We start from the raw sequence: 13,695 nt of genomic DNA, 5'->3' as shown, positions 1-13,695 counted from the left end.
GAGATCGATGACGATGATGTCGATCGATCACTTATTTGTCAATTGGGATTCTTATGTGTTTAACTTGCCTTCTAGTCCATTTCGCTTTTATTTTCTTTTATTTTCCCTTTCTTTTATTTTCTTTCATTTTTCTTTGTGGTATGATTTTAAGGCCTTATTTTTCACTTTTCTTTTGAATTGGACTTTGCACATTGGACTTTGTCTTTTGCATGATTTTCTTCCTAGGTTGTAAAGGTATGCACAGTTTGAGACTATGTTCGGTTGACTCTAGGATAGGTGTATGCTAGGGTAGTTGGTTTGATCTAGGGGGATCATGAAGCCGGATTCTACTTGTTTGTGGTACGTTGGTAGTTGCTTCTTATAGTTGATTTGACACCATTAGTGAGTTTTTGCCACATCCTTGTGAGGTTACTTGTTTTTCTAGCCTTCAACATTCTTTGAATGAGCGGCGTGGATCCTTGACTATGCAAACCTAATCTAATAAAGCTTGATGTATGATTCTCAAAAACGAGACCGAACTATCTAGGAAGGACAAAGGCACATTTTTCTGGGTGGTATTTTCATTTTTGTTATATTTTGTTATTTTCTTTATTTTTGGGTTTACATTTGCCTTCTTGCAAACATTTGAGCCTTATCCCTTCTTTTCAAGCAACATCTTTAGATCTTTGGCCTTTTGTTTCATTTTCTTTCTTTTCTTGGTTTTTGTGAAGCAATTGATCATTCTTGATGGAGTTTGTGGTGAAGAAGTTGGAATGTTTGGTTCTTATGAAAGCAAGATTGTGTTATGATTTCCTTGTGAATAACGGCAAATGTGTATGAGTAAAAGCCGTCCTATATTATAAAAGGCATGGACAAATAAGTGCAAAAATCGAAAACGCCGTCCAAAGTTAAAAGAGGCGAGGACAAAGCACTAAAAAAAAGAAGAGAAAAAAAAGAGAAAAATGAAAAATTCAAAAATATTTTGATGAGAGTTTTCTCCCTTTTTGAGCATTGAGGACAATGCTCCATTTAAGCTTGGGGGGAAGCGTTCTCACGCTTTTTGTGTATATGTTTGTGGTATATAGCTTTGAATAAGCTTGGGGGTGTGAGTATTTTTGTTTTGGATTGGTGATTACTTAATTGTGATTCCAAGAATTGGCCATTCTTTGCTTCATTTTTAGGAAAACCACCAAATTTCAAATTTTTAGCCTACCTTCACCCTTATTTCCTAACGTTACAACCTTTGGGAAAGACCTTTCGACCTAGATAGTTGAGTCACTGTTCGGGGGAGGGCATCATGGGTCTTTGCCTACGGAAAGGGGATGCATAGTCAAGATGTCGAGTAGCCTAAAAACATTTCTTTTTCCGGTTCCTTCGGGGAATCATCGGGACGCTCACTAAAGGGAGATTTGAGACTAGTGGGAAGAACGCGGTAAGATTGTTTGGGATGAAAGTGAATTGTGATAACTAGTTCCTATGCCTAGCATACCCTATGTTTCAATCAACCTTGGATATCTTGAAACGTGCATACCTTAACTACTTGAGAAAGATTGTCATTCATTTGCATTGTAGTCTTTATGTTGGTTCATTTCGCAAAGGTTTGTTTTTATTTCATTTTCTTTCTTTTATATTTATGGTTTGCCTCATTGATGTTTGGTGGAGAGTTATGGGTCAAACTCTTAGGATACCCTTACGAGACCTCACTCGTCCACATAGGCGACTTTGGGGTTTAAAGGGCTTGTTGTAGCTAAAAACAACCGTGATTCCTACGACAGTGAGTTTTAGTGTATATTCTTATCTTGAGTCTTTCTTTTTCGTTTTCAATAAAATTTTCATCCTCATTCTTTCTTGCTTTGTTTTGCTCGAGGACGAGCAAAAGTTTAGCTTGGGGGAATTTGATGAGTGACATTTATGGCACTCATTTGGTTCCTTTTTGGATGATTTCTATTTCATTTTATCTCTATTTTCTTCAGTTTTCCTTAGTTTTATTCTTGTTTTCTTCATTTTATGATTTTTGTAGTTAGTTTCTCTATTTCATGCTTTTTCTAGTTTACTTGCTATTTTTCCTTTTACTTGCTTTTTATCCTTTGTTTATAGGTGGTAATTGATTGTCCAAGAATTCCCGAGCTTCCTCTCTATGAGCTTTCATTGTTTTCATGCCTAGAGATGGTGCAAGAAGCTTCAAGTCAAAGGTGGATCCAAGGGGCAAGCTTCAAGGCTTTGTATATGCCTTCCTCATGGCTTATACTTTTCAAGAAATTCAAGAAAGTTTCTGCCTACTTTGTCCTCCATCATCATCACCTAGGATGTGTGCACTGCTTGAGCTAGGACGAAGAGAAGAAGGGGGAAAGACCCAGGGTTGTGCGGGCGCACTAGAGGAGTGTGCGGCCGCACATCTGTCGTATGCGGCCGCACATCAGGTGCGTGCGGGCGCACCTGTCTGGGTGTGCTCCCGTGCGCACCATTCTCTCTCCTTCGAGCGCCCGCACCGACGTGGGTCTATTTTTGGACGCCTTTCCCAACTTCCTTTTGGGATTGTTAGTTATTTTCTTTCCATATATAGAGAGAAGATTAGATCTTCAAGGAAAGAATTAGATTAGATTAGATCCTAGAGAGAGAAAACATTAGTTCTTAGCATTTTTATAGAGAGAAAGTGTGGGTTTGATGATTGATGATTGAAGATTACTTCATTTGATTTGATTTCTATCAAGTTTGTAAGGATTCTTTACTCTTTAATGCAATTCAATGTTTGATTTCATTAGTATTGTTGTTTGATTTGGTTAATTGATAGATTGATTGATTTGATTGAATTTGTTGGTTTCAATTTGATTTCAATTGATGAATTTGGGAATGATGATTAGTTTAGTTTTGATTTTGCTGTTCTTTATGGATTTTGAGTAGTTTATTTGCTAGGGTAGTGGTGAAGCATGTTTTGATGATGAATTGAGATTAATTTGGGGGAAAATTGATTGAGTTGATAATGAGATTAAATTGGTTGATTGATTTTGTGCATGTGTGTGCTTGATTAGGCTTGATCACCCTTGTTATTCACACTAGATTGCATTGTGAGTTAACATTGATACGGACCATTGATTTGTGGCTTATATTTACTCGATTGAGATATCTTGTGATGTTTCCTAGCTAGTGTTTGATGTAGTTGACGCTAATTAGACCTCTAGGAGAATAGCTTGATGTACTCTCTTGGTTGCAATTTTGGTTTTCCCTCACATTGCTTGACTTGATTGGTTAATTCCCCAAGTTGATTGAACTTCATCGTTGATGCATGTGGATCCATTCCCCTAGTGCCTTAGCATTCATTTAGTACAAGCCTTTTGCATCGCCTAGCTTAGCCTTAGTTTCTACCATAAACCCCTTCTATATTTCGGAATAGCTTAACTTAGGCATCGTTCAGTTGACCTCCATTCCTTTGGGTTCGACCTTGACTTACCACTACACTAAATAGGGGTTTGTTAAGTTACAAATGTTGTTTGATTGGGTGGGGTGGTAGCCCAACGACCTACCGTTCTCCTTCCCGTCAAAATGGCGCCGTTGCCGGGGAATGGTGCTTTGAGTGTATGTTGTTGTTGAGTCTATTCCACTTTATTTGCAAAATACAAAAAGATTTTACACTTTAGGCTACACTTGTAGCCGTGCTACTAACATTTTCTTTGAGTTTTGTGTGCTTAGATCCCTAGCCATGGGAAGTAATTCAAGAGTTGCCTTGAAGGAACTTGGAGTGCCCGGTGCATATACGTATGAGAGCGGCATAGCTCCACCTACAACACCGGCAAGCAATTTTGAAATTAGGCCGGCAATGATCACCCTAATTGAGAGGAGACAATATAGTGGGGCAAAGAACGAGAGCCCATTGAACCATCTTAAGGAGTTTGAAAAATATTGCAACACTATCAATGTCAATGGAGTTTCTCAAGAGTTTATCCGCCTTAAGTTGTTCCCTTTCTCTCTCATAGGAAGATCTTTGGAATGGCTAGACAAAGAAGTGAAGCCCAATTCCTTGAAGACATGGGATGATGTCACAAAGGCTTTCTTGTCCCGTTTCTACCAACCAAAGAAGACGGCGGAGGCTAGAGCCTTAATCCAAAGTTTTAAGCAATTGCCTAGAGAGAATCTCTATGAAGCATGGGAGAGATACAAGGACTACCAAAGGGAATGCCCTCACCACGGAATTCCAACATATCAAGTGATCCAAATCTTCTATAGAGGTTTGAGCTTTCAAGGTAGATCGAGCCTAGATGCCGGAGCCGGAGGGCCAATCATGAACAAGACGGAAGAAGAGGTTGTGGATGTAATAGATGATGTGGTAAGGAATTACATGGATTGGCATGATCTGGAGAGGGAATCGGCAAGCACAAGTTGCTCAACCGATCAATCTTATGTCATCAACGAATTGTCCACAATGGTCTCGGAGTTAGGAAAGGAGATGAATTCTCTCAACAACAAGCTCGAGAGTCCTTCACAAGCTTCTAGTCTTCCCTCCCAATTTAAGGGGAGAGGTACATCTTCCTACTCTAACCCTCCTTTTGCTTCTTGTTGCATGATTAGAGAATGCTTGGTTTGTGATATGTGTGGAAAGAATGATCATTATGCTTCTAATTGCTCCAATGTTCCTTGTGATAGATATGATGGATATGAGAATGTGCATGTGAATTGTGATGATAATAATGATTTTGGACCTAGATTTAATGCTCAAAAGATTGTTGGGAATAGGAATTATCACAATAATGGGAGCTATGATAATTACAACCAAAAGAGTGGTAATGGTAACCGTGTGACTCAAGAATTTTGTGGTAACCATAACAACTTTTGTTGTAATGATCAAAGCTATGGCCAAGAATATGGGGATTATGATCAAGGTTATGGTAACCATAATCAAAATTCCGGACAAAATCATGGTAAGGGTAATTGGAGTAATCAAGGTAGGGAAAATTTTCAAAATGATGTTCAAAGAGATACCCCACCCCAAATTACTCCAAGGACTCAAAGCCAAGGTGATGATTTCTTTACTCAACAATCCCAATTGAATAGGCTAGAAAATTTCATGATGGATCAATCTAAGATGTTGAATGAATTCATATTGTCTTATAACAAAATGTTTGAGGTCCTATTTACTCATGGAAAGATGCTTGAGAACCAAATTGTTCAACTAGCCAACCCTTTGAAAGATTGTGCTAGTCCATCTCTTTTTCCCTCACAAGAAGTTGATTCTAGGGAACCGATGTGTGCTATGACCACTAGGAGTGGTAAGGTCCTTAAAGAGAGTGTTCCTAAGAAGAGTAAGGAGAGTGAAAAGGAGAATGATTCGAGTGAAGAGAATAAGAATGAAGAGCCTAGCAAGATGAGTGAGGATTCCAATGATAAGCCTAAGGAGAAAGAGCGGAAGCAAGATGAGGTTTACAAACCTAGACTTCCTTACCCCCAAAAGCACAATAGGCATAAATTGGATGAGCAATTTGGGAAATTCATCGACATGCTTAAGCAACTTCATCTTACCCTTCCTTTTACCGATGTTGTAGAACAAATGCCAAACTATGCTAAGTTTCTTAAGGAAATTTTGAGCAGTAAGAGAGATTGCAATTTGGTGGAACCGGCGAATCTAGGGGAGTGCTTTAGTGCCTTTTTTCAAAACGACCTACCCCAAAAGTTGAAGGATCCCGGAAATTTCTCCGTACCTTGCAAAATCAAAGGAAAATTGTTTCAAAATGCTCTTTGTGATCTTGGTGCTAGTGTTAGTATCATGCCTTATTCCGTTTTTAAGAAACTTAAGCTAGGTGAACTTCTTCCATCCAATATGACCCTTCAATTGGCCGATCGGTCTATCAAGTTTCCTAAGGGGAGAGTTGAGGATGTTCCTCTCAAGATAGGAGAGTTCACCATTCCCGTTGATTTCATTGTGCTTGAGATTGCGGAAGATGACCATATCCCTATCATCTTAGGAAGGCCTTTCTTAGCCACCTCGGGAGCCTTGATAGATGTTAAGAGAGGTCTTATTACCTTGAGAATTGGTAAGAATGAGGAAAGTTTTGATTTGAAACCAACACATGAGTCTTTGTCCCTTGTAAAAGGAATTATGTGTGTTAATTCCCCTCGCCCTATTGATGATGTATGCACTATTGATTCTTCACATACCGATTTTCTTGAGAAATATGATGATGTGCTTTTGAGTTGTTATAGCAAGAAGGTTAGTGAAGATAAAGTGATGATTCCCAAGCTTATGGACGAGGAGGAAGTTGATATTCCTCATTGGTTTGAACTCCAACCTCAAGATGAAGGTGATCTTTCTATGAGTTTAGATGGTGAAGGACCATTTACGAAGAAAAACAAGGCAAAGAAAAGAGCACGAGCTTCTAAGAAAAAGAGAAAGAGAAAGAGAAAGAAGTTGAGGAAAGTAAAGCTTGCATTTGAAAGGTCTTTGTATGAAAGCTTATCAAGCAACAACGAGAAGTTGCTAGAAGTTGAAGAGGAATTTGCTCTTTCTACTACCTTGAAGAAGGTGGTGTTCTTTGACCCTCCATGATTTGGAGGAAGGGTCGAGCTTAGAACCTTAAGCAAGCGCTTCCCGGGAGGCAACCCGGAGATTCTAACTTTTCTTTTTGATTTTTGAGTTTTCTTGTTTTTGTTTCTTTTATTACTTTTTCTTTGCTTTCACTTTTCTACTTGTTTGGATTTTAGGATGAACTTTGCGATATTGGATTTCTTCAAGAATGCATGGTGAATGGAAGGTGTTCGTGGCGCATATCATATTTTGTTCGATTCCAATCGAAATTATACGTAAAAGGGGTAAGAATTTTAGAGAGGTAAGATAGGAATTTCATGTTTCAAAGGTTGGAGGAAGTTGATACTTAGTGAGTTTTTGTGGTGAGCACATGAATCTTTAACTTTGAGATCTTTAAAAATGTTTTTAGCTACTGCCTATGGTGTTCCACATCACCATCATGATTCATGTGCGCACCCAAGTGGTCAGTGAGTATCAAAAATAAGAGGAAAAGAACGAACGGAGAAGCACAGCAAGGTGCGGCCGCACATCAGGTGTGTGCGGGCGCACACCTTGCGTGTGCGGGCGCATAAGCTACAAGTGCGGCCGCACAACCCCTGTAGCCGTTCCCTTTTATTTCTTTTTCCTTCTTCTTTCATTCATTCCCTCATTCCTCATGTCCTACCTCACGCTCTCCCTCTCAAACCCTGCTCACTTGTACGCACTCCGCACTCACCATTCACCATCAAATTCCCTTGAATCAAAATCTTGTAGTTTAGTTTAGTTCTTTAGTTTGTTTAGTTACTTTCTTGCTTCTTTAGTTTCCTTTCTTTTATTCTTTTTACTCTTTGATTAGTTTAGCTTTTATTTGCTTTAGTTGTATATACTTTTTGCTTAGTTTAGTTTCCTTTTATTTGTTGTTTTCTTTTCTTTAATTTGTTTTGAAGTTACTAACCATTTTCTTTGTTTATAGTTTCTTTTATTTTCCTTTTCTTACTTGGTTTCTTGACGAAGCTTTTGGATATGGAATGCAACGAGGTGGTTTCTACTTGCTTCGTTAATTTTTGCTGAGCTTGGAGCCGGTGAGATCTTTCTTATTTTTCTCTTTATTTTTCTTGGTTGCATAGAATAGGATTAGTTTAGGGGAAGTTGAATGGTTCGAGGATGGATGCTTGTTAACACGTAATGTGTTTGGGATCGATGACGATGATGTCGATCAATCACTTGTTTGTCAATTGGGATTCTTATGTGTTTAACTTGCCTTCTAGTCCATTTCATATTATTTCTCCTATTTTCCTTTTTCTATGTTCCATTACTTTTCTTTTATTTTCTTTTATTTTCCCTTTCTTTTATTTTCTTTCATTTTTCTTTGTGGTATGATTTTAAGGCCTTATTTTTCACTTTTCTTTTGAATTGGACTTTGCACATTGGACTTTGTCTTTTGCATGATTTTCTTCCTAGGTTGTAAAGGTATGCACGGTTTGAGACTATGTTCGGTTGACTCTAGGATAGGTGTATGCTAGGGTAGTTGGTTTGAACTAGGGGGATCATGAAGCCGGATTCTACTTGTCTGTGGTACGTTGGTAGTTGCTTCTTATAGTTGATTTGACACCATTAGTGAGTTTTTGCCACATCCCTGTGAGGTTACTTGTTTTTCTAGCCTTCTACATTCTTTGAATGAGCGGCGTGGATCCTTGACTATCCAAACCTAATCTAATAAAGCTTGATGTATGATTCTCAAACACGAGACCGAACTATCTAGGAAGGACAAAGGCACATTTTTCGGGGTGATATTTTCATTTTTGTTATATTTAGTTATTTTCTTTATTTTTGGGTTTACATTTGCCTTCTTGCAAACATTTGAGCCTTATCCCTTCTTTTCAAGCCACATCATTAGCTCTTTGGCCTTTTGTTTCATTTTCTTTCTTTTCTTGGTTTTTGTGAAGCAATTGATCATTCTTGATGGAGTTTGTGGTGAAGAAGTTGGAATGTTTGGTTCTTAAGAAAGCAAGATTGTGTTATGATTTCCTCGTGAATAATGGAAAATGTGTATGAGTAAAAGCCGTCCTATATTATAAAAGGCATGGACAAATAAGTGCAAAAATCGAAAACGCCGTCCAAAGTTAAAAGAGGCGAGGACAAAGCACTAAAAAAAAGAAGAGAAAAAAAAGAGAAAAATGAAAAATTCAAAAATATTTTGATGAGAGTTTTCTCCCTTTTTGAGCATTGAGGACAATGCTCCATTTAAGCTTGGGGGGAAGCGTTCTCACGCTTTTTGTGTATATGTTTGTGGTATATAGCTTTGAATAAGCTTGGGGGTGTGAGTATTTTTGTTTGGATTGGTGATTACTTAATTGTGTTTCCATGAATTGGCCATTCTTTGCTTCATTTTTAGGAAAACCACCAAATTTCAAATTTTTAGCCTACCTTCACCCTCATTTCCTAACGTTACAACCTTTGGGAAAGACCTTTCGACCTAGATAGTTGAGTCACTATTCGGGGGAGGGCATCATGGGTCTTTGCCTACGGAAAGGGGATGCATAGTCAAGATGTCGAGTAGCCTAAAAACATTTCTTTGTCCGGTTCCTTCGGGGAATCATCGGGACGCTCACTAAAGGGAGATTTGAGACTAGTGGGAAGAACGCGGTAAGATTGTTTGGGATGAAAGTGAATTGTGATAACTAGTTCCTATGCCTAGCATACCCTATGTTTCAATCAACCTTGGATATCTTGAAACGTGCATACCTTAACTACTTGAGAAAGATTGTCATTCATTTGCATTGTAGTCTTTATGTTGGTTCATTTCGCAAAGGTTTGTTTTTATTTCATTTTCTTTCTTTTATATTTATGGTTTGCCTCATTGATGTTTGGTGGAGAGTTATGGGTCAAACTCTTAGGATACCCTTACGAGACCTCACTCGTCCACATAGGCGACTTTGGGGTTTAAAGGGCTTGTTGTAGCTAAAAACAACCGTGATTCCTACGACAGTGAGTTTTAGTGTATATTCTTATCTTGGGTCTTTCTTTTTCGTTTTCAATAAAATTTTCATCCTCATTCTTTCTTGCTTTGTTTTGCTCGAGGACGAGCAAAAGTTTAGCTTGGGGGAATTTGATGAGTGACATTTATGGCACTCATTTGGTTCCTTTTTGGATGATTTCTATTTCATTTTATCTCTATTTTCTTCAGTTTTCCTTAGTTTTATTCTTGTTTTCTTCATTTTATGATTTTTGTAGTTAGTTTCTCTATTTCATGCTTTTTCTAGTTTACTTGCTATTTTTCCTTTTACTTGCTTTTTATCCTTTGTTTATAGGTGGTAATTGATTGTCCAAGAATTCCCGAGCTTCCTCTCTATGAGCTTTCATTGTTTTCATGCCTAGAGATGGTGCAAGAAGCTTCAAGTCAAAGGTGGATCCAAGGGGCAAGCTTCAAGGCTTTGTATATGCCTTCCTCATGGCTTATACTTTTCAAGAAATTCAAGAAAGTTTCTGCCTACTTTGTCCTCCATCATCATCACCTAGGATGTGTGCACTGCTTGAGCTAGGACGAAGAGAAGAAGGGGGAAAGACCCAGGGTTGTGCGGGCGCACTAGAGGAGTGTGCGGCCGCACATCTGTCGTATGCGGCCGCACATCAGGTGCGTGCGGGCGCACCTGTCTGGGTGTGCTCCCGTGCGCACCATTCTCTCTCCTTCGAGCGCCCGCACCGACGTGGGTCTATTTTTGGACGTCTTTCCCAACTTCCTCTTGGGATTGTTAGTTATTTTCTTTCCATATATAGAGAGAAGATTAGATCTTCAAGGAAAGAATTAGATTAGATTAGATCCTAGAGAGAGAAAACATTGGCTCTTAGCATTTTTAGAGAGAGAAAGTGTGGGTTTGATGATTGATGATTGAAGATTACTTCATTTGATTTGATTTCTATCAAGTTTGTAAGGATTCTTTACTCTTTAATGCAATTCAATGTTTGATTTCATTAGTGTTGTTGTTTGATTTGGTTAATTGATAGATTGATTGATTTGATTGAATTTGTTGGTTTCAATTTGATTTCAATTGATGAATTTGGGAATGATGATTAGTTTAGTTTTGATTTTGTTGTTCTTTATGGATTGTGAGTAGTTTATTTGCTAGGGTAGTGGTGAAGCATGTTTTGATGATGAATTGAGATTAATTTCGGGGAAAATTGATTGAGTTGATAATGAGATTAAATTGGTTGATTGATTTTGTGCATGTGTGTGCTTGATTAGGCTTGATCACCCTTGTTATTCACACTAGATTGCATTGTGAGTTAACATTGATACGGACCATTGATTTGTGGCTTACATTTACTCGATTGAGATATCTTGTGATGTTTCCTAGCTAGTGTTTGATGTAGTTGACGCTAATTAGACCTCTAGGAGAATAGCTTGATGTACTCTCTTGGTTGCAATTTCGGTTTTCCCTCACATTGCTTGACTTGATTGGTTAATTCCCCAAGTTGATTGAACTTCATCGTTGATGCATGTGGATCCATTCCCCTAGTGCCTTAGCATTCATTTAGTACAAGCCTTTTGCATCGCCTAGCTTAGCCTTAGTTTCTACCATAAACCCCTTCTAGATTTCGGAATAGCTTAACTTAGGCATCGTGCATTTGACCTCCATTCCTTTGGGTTCGACCTTGACTTACCGCTACACTAAATAGGGGTTTGTTAAGTTACAAATGTTGTTTGATTGGGTGGGGTGGTAGCCCAACGACCTACCGTTCTCCTTCCTGTCAAAATGGCGCCGTTGCCGGGGAATGGTGCTTTGAGTGCATGTTGTTGTTGAGTCTATTCCACTTTATTTGCAAAATACAAAAAGATTTTACACTTTAGGCTACACTTGTAGCCGTGCTACTAACATTTTCTTTGAGTTTTGTGTGCTTAGATCCCTAGCCATGGGAAGTAATTCAAGAGTTACCTTGAAGGAACTTGGAGTGCCCGGTGCATATAGGTATGAGAGCGGCATAGCTCCACCTACAACACCGGCAAGCAATTTTGAAATTAGGCCGGCAATGATCACCCTAATTGAGAGGAGATAATATAGTGCGGCAAAGAACGAGAGCCCATTGAACCATCTTAAGGAGTTTGAAAAATATTGCAACACTATCAATGTCAATGGAGTTTCTCAAGAGTTTATCCGCCTTAAGTTGTTCCCTTTCTCTCTCATAGGAAGATCTTTGGAATGGCTTGACAAAGAAGTGAAGCCCAATTCCTTGAAGACATGGGATGATGTCACAAAGGCTTTCTTGTCCCGTTTCTACCCACCAAAGAAGACGGCGGAGGCTAGAGCCTCAATCCAAAGTTTTAAGCAATTTCCTAGAGAGAATCTCTATGAAGCATGGGAGAGATACAAGGACTACCAAAGGGAATGCCCTCACCACGGAATTCCAACATATCAAGTGATCCAAATCTTCTATAGAGGTTTGAGCTTTCAAGGTAGATCGAGCCTAGATGCCGGAGCTGGAGGGCCAATCATGAACAAGACGGAAGAAGAGGTTATGGATGTAATAGATGATGTGGTAAGGAATTACATGGATTGGTATGATGTGGAGAGGGAATCGGCAAGCACAAGTTGCTCAACCGATCAATCTTATGTCATCAACGAATTGTCCACAATGGTCTCGGAGTTAGGAAAGGAGATGAATTCTCTCAAGAACAAGCTCGAGAGTCCTTCACAAGCTTCTAGTCTTCCCTCCCAATTTAAGGGGAGAGGTACATCTTCCTACTCTAACCCTCCTTTTGCTTCTTGTTGCATGATTAGAGAATGCTTGGTTTGTGATATGTGTGGAAATAATGATCATGATGCTTCTAATTGCTCCAATGTTCCTTGTGATAGATATGATGGATATGAGAATGTGCATGTGAATTGTGATGATAATAATGATTTTGGACCTAGATTTAATGCTCAAAAGATTGTTGGAAATAGGAATTATCACAATAATGGGAGCTATGATAATTACAACCAAAAGAGTGGTAATGGTAACCGTGTGACTCGAGAATTTTGTGGTAACCATAACAACTTTTGTTGTAATGATCAAAGCTATGGCCAAGAATATGGGGATCATGATCAAGGTTATGGTAACCATAATCAAAATTCCGGACAAAATCATGGTAAGGGTATTTGGAGTAATCAAGGTAGGGGAAATTTTCAAAATGATGTTCAAAGAGATACCCCACCCCAAATTACTCCAAGGACTCAAAGCCAAGGTGATGATTTCTTTACTCAACAATCCCAATTGAATAGGCTAGAAAATTTCATGATGGATCAATCTAAGATGTTGAATGAATTCACATTGTCTTGTAACAAAATGTTTGAGGTCCTATTTACTCATGGAAAGATGCTTGAGAACCAAATTGTTCAACTAGCCAACCCTTTGAAAGATTGTGCTAGTCCAACTCTTTTTCCCTCACAAGAAGTTGATTCTAGGGAACCGATGTGTGCTATTACCACTAGGAGTGGTAAGTGCCTTAAAGAGAGTGTTCCTAAGAAGAGTAAGGAGAGTGAAAAGGAGAATGATTCGAGTGAAGAGAATAAGAATGAAGAGCCTAGCAAGATGAGTGAGGATTCCAATGATAAGCCTAAGGAGAAAGAGCGGAAGCAAGATGAGGTTTACAAACCTAGACTTCCTTACCCCCAAAAGCACAATAGGCATAAATTGGATGAGCAATTTGGGAAATTCATTGACATGCTTAAGCAACTTCATCTTACTCTTCCTTTTACCGATGTTGTAGAACAAATGCCAAACTATGCTAAGTTTCTTAAGGAAATTTTGAGCGGTAAGAGAGATTGAAATTTGGTGGAACCGGCGAATCTAGGGGAGTGCTTTAGTGCCTTTTTTCAAAACGACCTACCCCAAAAGTTGAAGGATCCCGGAAAGTTCTCCGTACCTTGCAAAATCAAAGGAAAATAGTTTCAAAATGCTCTTTGTGATCTTGGTGCCAGTGTTAGTATCATGCCTTATTCCGTTTTTAAGAAACTTAAGCTAGGTGAACTTCTTCCATCTAATATGACCCTTCAATTGGCCGATCGGTCTATCAAGTTTCCTAAGGGGAGAGTTGAGGATGTTCCTCTCAAGATAGGAGAGTTCACCATTCCCGTTGATTTCATTGTGCTTGAGATTGCGGAAGATGACCATATCCCTATCATCATAGGAAGGCCTTTCTTAGCCACCTCGGGAGCCTTGATAGATGTTAAGAGAGGTCGTAT

At 38.8% G+C, this 13,695-nt stretch overlaps 1 non-coding gene and 1 pseudogene across 1 annotated transcript; both read right to left on the bottom strand.

Annotated features, from left to right (window-relative positions):
* Positions 1-4,061: 4,061 nt before the first annotated feature.
* LOC145596286 (small nucleolar RNA R71) lies at positions 4,062-4,167 on the bottom strand. Its single transcript, XR_014103140.1, has one exon. It is a non-coding gene; the product is annotated as a small nucleolar RNA R71 (small nucleolar RNA).
* Positions 4,168-11,775: 7,608 nt separating this feature from the next.
* On the bottom strand, positions 11,776-11,874 carry LOC145596257 (small nucleolar RNA R71; annotated as a pseudogene).
* Between the last annotated feature and the right edge of the window lie 1,821 nt (positions 11,875-13,695).

Source organism: Chenopodium album, chromosome 19 (genome assembly GCF_948465745.1).
Source record: "Chenopodium album chromosome 19, dcCheAlbu1.1, whole genome shotgun sequence".
NCBI lineage: Eukaryota > Viridiplantae > Streptophyta > Magnoliopsida > Caryophyllales > Amaranthaceae > Chenopodium > Chenopodium album.
This window is presented reverse-complemented; position numbering and strand designations above follow the sequence as displayed.